Genomic DNA, 8,328 nt, shown 5'->3' on the forward strand with positions numbered 1-8,328 from the left:
ATAAATTTTCAAAGACTTCTTTGAATACAACATTAACATTAGATAACTTTTTGTTAAGGTTATCCATAATGTCTAAAATTAATATTTTAAAGTCAAAAAGGGGTAAATTAGACATTTTCGGTCTAACTTTTTAAATTTTGTTTTTTGAATGATAATTTGATAGAATAATCTCGAGTCATTGCTCATGAAGTTGTGGATCTTATGTCACAAAAAATATATAATAATGTCCATTGACAGTTAGTAATAAAATTATAAAGTATAGAGATAAAAATAAAATCTGAGATATACATTATATTTTAACCAATAGATATAGTAAGAAAAAGAATGTGTAGATAAATGTAGCCATACCATTGTAAATGTTATATAACGGAGCTCTTATATTAAAAATGAAAGGAGATTAGAAACATTGTTGAGCACTACCCACATTATCTATAACATAAAAGACATTATTGAATACAAATATGTAATACTTATGTTAGAATAAACAAACAGAAGAAAATAAACAATGTATTCATAAACTATTTCACATTTCATTCTATGTATAAAAGTCAATAACTAACTTCGGTGGGCATATAATTGGATCTTCAATTATCTAAATAAAATTTTCTATATTTTTGTCTATCTTTAGAGTTGATGGATAATGGACTTTTGATATTCAAATCAAAAGTATATCCGAAACTTATATGCTGATCCACATGATATATTTGGATCGTCATTTTGGTTGTCACCGGCAACATATATACACTTGCTTGATGAAAATGTTTGACTGTTATTACTGAAATTAGAAAACATTTAGGAAAAAATACAAGATGTAGGTTATCCTATGCATACAAAATATTTGTAACTTAACATATTTATTAATAAAAAAAAAAGACAAAATAAGCATATCCATATCATTGTAAATGACATATAATGAAGATATTATATTAAATTCGGAAATAGATTCAAAGACATAATAACATTAGGTATGAAATAATAATAATGGGTACACATTGTCAACAAACACATTTATTTATTATTTTTACATTTAATATAATTACGGTTAAAAAAAAGTTTGGCGAGATTAATTTCAAAACATTGTTAGAGCATGACCCACATTACCTATGATATAAAAACATTATTTAATACAAATATGTAATATTTATGTTAGAATAAACAAACAGAAAAAATAAACAATATATTCATAAACTATTTCAAATATCATTATATGTATAAAGTTCGATATATAACTTGATATATAGCATAATACCGTTTGGTGGGCATATAATTGAATCTTCTATTATCCAAATAACTTTTTTTATGTTTTCAATTGTTTTTAAGTTAGTTGCAGGATAATGGAGTTTTATTCAAATCAAAACTTATATGCTATATCCACATGATATACTTGAGTTGAAACTTTGATCGTTGCCGACAACATATGTACACTTACTTAATGAAGGTGTTTGACTCTTATTACTAAAATTAGAAAGCAATGAGATTATTACTAAAATTAGAAAGCAATGAGAAAAAAACACAAGATGTAAGTTATAGTATGTATAGAAAATATTTGTAACTTATCGTATTTATTTGAAAAAGAAGACAAAATAAGGATATTCATATCAATATAAATGACATATAACCAAAGTATTATATTGACTTTGAAAATAGATTCAAACAATGATAATAATAACAAACATTAGATATCAAATAATAACAACGAATAATACAAATATGCCAATGTTTATGTCGCAGAAAAAAAATACACAATTGCCAACAAACACATTTATTTATTTGTTTATTTATTTTTATTTTTTAATATAATTTCCGTTAAAAAAAGTTTGGTGACATTAATTTCGGAATTTAATGTTACAAATTTAGACTTCGAGAAATCAATCTTGTCATTTAATTTTAACATAACTTTGATTGTTTGACATTGGCTACATTTAATTTTAAGAAATCAAATTTTGACATTCATCACATTTTAAAAACGTGTGACATTTAATTCGGCATTTACTCTGCATTTAATTTTGGTAATTTAATTTGACGAAATTAAAATTAGATTAGGATTTAGAGTAAGAAAAGAAAGAAAATATTCATTGCAATTTGTTATTTCATTCACTACGTTTAATACATTGGATATATAAATAGAAATATTATGTGGTTTTTTAATTTTAAAATTTGAAAAAAAATTTGACATGTGGATATTGTTTATTTAAAAAATAAGTGTTAAACTCATGAGAAAATTACATATGACAAAATAAATCTTGATTTATTATAGTAGATATGTACTTTTTTGGGTTAACAAAAAATAAAGAGGTTTTCACAATTTTTAATCATTGTAAAAAATAGTAAACTGCATCATATGAGTGTGAGTGGCATCGGCAAACCATTCCAAGACCCACATTGAGAGGTCAATAATGGAACCGCACATCTTCTATGTGGATACGTGACTTTCTATATGTATATTCGCACCTCACTACTAGGCTCCTATTGTAGGGGTAATTTTTTAATCTCCATATAATACCTATTAATGATTCAATATAACTATAAAACCTAACATTTTACTTAAATTTTTAGGAAAGTTACGGAAAAAGAAACATATTAGATCTCAATGCTCATAAAAACCATGATATTATTTTTGTTACTATTAAGACTAGTTAGTTTTATGTTTATGCTTTGTGACCGGTAAACCTACATGAACCGCTAAGACCTTTTTGGATCCAACCAATTATATTATATGTGTATTCCAAAAAATGCCAAACTATGCATGGGCGGAGCTTCAACATTTGATTTGGGGAGGTCGAAAATATAATGTGTATAAAAATCGGTGAACAGGGGGGGTTCACAACCAAAATTTTATATTTTTAGGCCTAATATGTATAAAATTAAAGTATAGGAGTTACTTCTAACCAAAAAATCAGGGGGGGGGGGGGCAGCCCCTCCGCCCTATGAGTTCTAGTCTCAATAAGACTACTAATTCTTACTGTTCATATAGTATGATATGAATATATCACATCAATTCGTTATGTATGGATGATGAGATTTCATTGATACAGAGCTAATTCCAATAGACTTATTGGAGGGTCCCATTGGCGTGCATCCAGTAGGAATTGAACCTACGAATTCACCAATTATGAGTTGGGTGCTTTAACCATTCAGCCATGGATGCTTAGCGGGTCATAGTGAATGACCGGGTTCCAATTCAAATGGAATCTTTCAACTAAAGCAATGAGATACTTAAATGAAATTCTTTTAGTTCTAATAAATCAGGAGGAATTTAATGACAGGACATGAATTTAAGTCCTGGATTTTAGAATTGAGAGAGATATTGAGAGAGATCAAGAATTCTCACTATTTCTTAGATTCCTGGACCCAATTCAAATCAGTGGGATCTTTCATTCGCATTTTTTTCCACCAAGAACGTTTTATAAAACTTTTTGAATCCCGAATTTGGAGTATCCTACTTTCACACAATTCACAGGGTTCAACAAGCAATCGATATTTCACGATCAAGGGTGTAATACTCTTTGGAGTAGCGGTCCTTATATATCGTATTAACAATCGAAATATGGTCAAAAGAAAAAATCTCTATTTGATAGGGCTTCTTCCTATACCTATGAATTCCATTGGACCCAGAAATGATACATTGGAAGAATCCGTTGGGTCTTCCAATATCAATAGGTTAATTGTTTCGCTCCTGTATCTTCCAAAAGGAAAAAAGATCTATGAGAGTTCTTTCCTGAATCCGAAAGAGAGTACTTGGGTTCTCCCAATCACTAAAAAGTGTAGCATGCCTGAATCTAACTGGGGTTCGCGGTGGTGGAGGGACTGGATCGGAAAAAAGAGGGATTCTAGTTGTAAGATATCTAATGAAACCGTCGCTGGAATTGAGATCTTATTCAAAGAGAAAGATCTCAAATATTTGGAGTTTTTCTTTGTATATTATAGGGATGATCCGATCCACAAGGACCATGATTGGGAATTGTTTGATCGTCTTTCTCTGAGGAAGAGGCAAAATAGAATCAACTTGAATTCGGGACCACTATTCGAAATCTTAGTGAAACACTGGATTTGTTATCTCATGTCTGCTTTTCGTGAAAAAAATACCAATTGAAGTGGAGGGTTTTTTCAAACAAGGGGCTAGGTCAACTATTAAATCAAATGATATTGAGCATGTTTCCATGAATTTTCCTTCCTTTTGCCGCATTTCGCTCAAAGGGTTGAAGGGAGATAGTGCATCAAGCTGTTCGCAAGGGCCAACTTGATCCTCTTCCCCAGGGATCCCCGATAAGGGAACCCTAGGAGAGCCGCCGACTCCAACTACCGTCCATGTACGATCCATACTAGATCTGACCAACTGCCCATCTTACCTCCTCTACGTTCTTGACGTTCTTGACTTCGCCCTAATAAAGCTCCGCCCTGGAACTTATGATATATATGATATATAAATGCTTTGAAAATCATTTTTTTATGTTTATTTAATCCCTTATAATATTTATGTACCAGCCAACTTTGTTCTATTTTGTATCTTTTATGTGACAGTATAAAAATTTGTTGATTTGCATTTTACCATATTCATTTGAATTTGAAAATTCCGGAATAAGGGGTTGGATATGAAAATGTTGTTTTAATACAAAAATCAAAGTAGAATGTTATAATAAACCTTTAAATGAAAATACATTGTTGTAATAATAAAGTCTTGAATGTGAGGTCGGATATTACAACCAAAAAATGTACGATTTGCATTTAAAAAAAGTTCTAGAATGATAGTAGGATTATTAAAAAATAATTAAACAAAAGTAGATTGATGTTTCTCTCGGTTGGCCCTATTGAAATGGAAGAACGTAAGTCCCAAAATTTGTTTGTGATTTGATTATGACACTAGCTTGAAAAAGAAGATGTCACAAAAGATTAAGATCCCATTTAAGAAGAAGATGGAGAAGTCACGTAGAAGTCAACGATTTATTCTTATGAACATATTTAACAACAAAAACGACTTGTATTTTCCATACTAGCTTAATCAATGATATTATTAAAGCAATGTAGGACTTTTAAAGCCATATTGACTTTGCCTGAAAATAGAATAGGGAAAAGTAAAGATTAAGTCCAAATTTTTTTTAATAGAAACCGACAAATTTATTTATTTTAACCTTTTTTGAAATGTTCAGCAGATCATGTGACAAAATCGTTAATTTTCCCAAAATAATGAAACCTTTCTGCAAATTTTCACAAAACTTGTATATAATATATAAATGTATTTTTACATGTTTATGTATTTTTTTCGAGTTTTTTATATAGATTTTACATATATATATATATATATATTTTTTTTGTATTTTAAATGTAGAAATGTAATTTTTTTAAAGTATTTTACTTATTTTTTATGTATATCTATATGTATTTTTTTTACGTATTTATGTGTTTTTTACTTTAAGTGATCTTCTAAGGATTTCTTCAAATTCAAACCTTTAAACACCATCATCTTCACCATTTCATCCAATTCTCACAACTTCTTCGAGTATGTCTAGATGGTTTGTAATGTCCTAAAACACTAATAGTCTAGATGGTTTTTAACATCCCAAAACACTAATAAAAATTTTATCTTTTAAAATCATTACTTTCATACATCATATGTCTTAGAAACAACCATGATACGATCCAAAACATCAGAGGAACATAAATCATAAATGCCATCATGTCGGGTCATTCCCTTTCGTACCGGAAGTACTTGAAACCATAAACATAACTGTAAGCATAAAACTTAGTGAGTTTCCAAAAAATACTACATACATCAAATACATGAACAAATATAACAACACATGGTTGTGTCGGGTCCTTATCAACCCTATGTAATAGCACGTAGCTATGTCGGGTCTGTATCAGCCCTGAGTCCATAATGACTCTGAGCCCAGATCGGCTCCATGCAGATAACATACAATCATATAAAAAATAGTCACATTATCACATACATCCTACACATACAAATCAGTGGGCTGACATTGGTGCCTTCGACCCACCAGTGTGGTGGGAAGACTCACCTAACTGAAAATGCTCAACTACCACTGCTCTTACTAACAGAATATCGCTGCTACGCATTACTTGTTCAGTCAAACCAAATAAACATTGAGCTCTTCCTCAAAACTAGGTGCTTGACCAAAAGTCAACTCAGGACAAAAGTCAATGGTCAACGATTTTCCCTATCTCCACGCTGTGGTGAACTTATGCCACATCGTGGGCACTAAGTATTCAACAACTTAATGACTTAAGCTGCTTTCTTCGATCCTAAGAGCTCCAAAGCTTAGATCTGGTCTGAAACCAGGTATAGAAGGATAAAGTTTCCAAGTTTATCCTCTAAGACCACCCAAGAGGTCAAAATATCAAACCCTAGGTCCCAAATGGGCTAAGTAAGGCATTACTTTCTCCATTAAGCACTTATTTCAAAAAGCCCATAGCTCATTTACTCCGTATTAGTTTCTATTATTAAAACCAACACAAAAGTTGGAGCTTTATAGACATGCATGTCCAATGCATGTCTTGAAGCCATAATGAGTCAAAATAAGGGTTTTTCCATGGAAATATCATGCATGGCTCAAAACCCAACAAGAAACCAGATCCAAACAAAATAATCATGCCAAATGTACTATAGATTCATAAAGTTGCAAACTTTATGAGATCCCATCACCCCAACTCACAAAAACATGAAGATTAAGGGACAAAACATAAAACCTAGCAACCTATCATGATAAAATCGAGGCTTAGTCAATTACAAAGGTCCAGAAGAGTGCCAAGACAAAGGATGAGGACTAGCTTGTTGAATCTTAGCTCACTTCTTCTTATTTCTTCCTTCCAAACTTCAAAGAACACCTAAAGGGCTCAAAATAAGAAAGGGAAGGATTTAGGGTTTCTCAGGTCTCAAGGAGGCCGATAGAGGCTGAGGGTGAGCAAACCCTAGCCTCATTAATCCTTTAAACTGGGAGAAAAATCCGAAAAATAGGGTTTTCCACTTGCCAGTTGCCATGATGTGGCCTATACTACCACGCTGTGGTGGCTTAGATGAGATACGCAGACTGATGTTGCCTTGCCACGTCGTGGTACCTTCCCACCACGCCCTGGCGTACCATAAAATGCTAAAATTTCAAATATAAAGTATATCGGGATCTGGGTGTTACATGGTTTTCCTACATACCCACATATTTTAAGCTTTTGTAATTCACTTATCTTGAAATTAAACACCAAAATAACAAACAAATTATTTATGCACATATGAAAATTTAGGGTTCCCTTACAGCCACATGAGACTAGTGAAGTTGTCAACTATTTGTAGGACGTAAGATGCGTCGATCCTCATGCTTTTTGTAGAGGAGCATGAATGGGTCTAAAACAATTTCTTTTATAGTGCATTCATAACAAATTTTTTGTTTCGTAGAAAACATAAAACAATTAGAAAAGCAAGAATCTAACATGACAAATTTTTCTTCGTTTACAAGATTCAATAGCTAGCTTACATTCAAACTTGAAGTAAAAAAAATACATATATACATAAAAAAGTATATAAATATACATAAAAATTACTTAACAAATACATATAAATACATAAAAAATAGGTTTATAAATTTAAAATACATAAAAATAAAAAATACATAGAAATCTATATAAAAAACATTAAAAAATACATAAATACGTAAAAATACTTTTATATATTTAAAATACATAAAAATATGTAAAAATCTATATAAAAAACCTAATAAATAGATGAATACGTAAAAAATATATAAAAATACATAAAAATACATCTAAATACGTAAACAATATGCTTATACCTTATATACAAATTTAAAAAAAATCATGTTATTTTAGGAAAAATAACGATTTGTTCCACTGCTGAAACAGGTCAAAAATGGCTAAAATGAATAATTTTGCCGGGTAATTTGGATTTTTCTATTAAAAAATGGGACTTAATAGTTAAATTTCTAAAATAATAAGGATGTGTTTGGCTGTGGAAAACTGTTTTCATTTTCCATAAAAATGTTGTTAGAAAATAGAGTTGAGTTTTTATTTTCAGTTTTCAATAAAAATTTTATAAAACACATTTGGTTGGTTTCATTTTCCATCTTAGAAATTCAGAAAATTATAAAAATCATTTTCTAATTTACATACAATTTGAAAAATGAAAATTTTCATTTTCTTAGAAAACTGAACGACCCAAACGTGTTTTCAAAATTTCCTTTTTTCTTGAAAAGATTTCCTAAAAACTAGAAAATTTCTGTTTTTTTTGAAAAAATTTCCTAAAAATTAGAAAATTTTCCACTACCAGCTGTACCACAAGACTTTTCTAAAAATTTCCCAATA

At 30.2% G+C, this 8,328-nt stretch overlaps 1 non-coding gene across 1 annotated transcript; it reads right to left on the reverse strand.

Moving 5' to 3' along the window:
• Positions 1-3,074: 3,074 nt before the first annotated feature.
• TRNAM-CAU (transfer RNA methionine (anticodon CAU)) lies at positions 3,075-3,148 on the reverse strand. Its single transcript has one exon. It is a non-coding gene; the product is annotated as a tRNA-Met (tRNA).
• Between the last annotated feature and the right edge of the window lie 5,180 nt (positions 3,149-8,328).

The sequence above is a fragment of the Lactuca serriola genome, chromosome 5 (assembly GCF_051521515.1).
Source record: "Lactuca serriola cultivar US96UC23 chromosome 5, Lser_US96UC23_V15, whole genome shotgun sequence".
Taxonomy (NCBI): domain Eukaryota; kingdom Viridiplantae; phylum Streptophyta; class Magnoliopsida; order Asterales; family Asteraceae; genus Lactuca; species Lactuca serriola.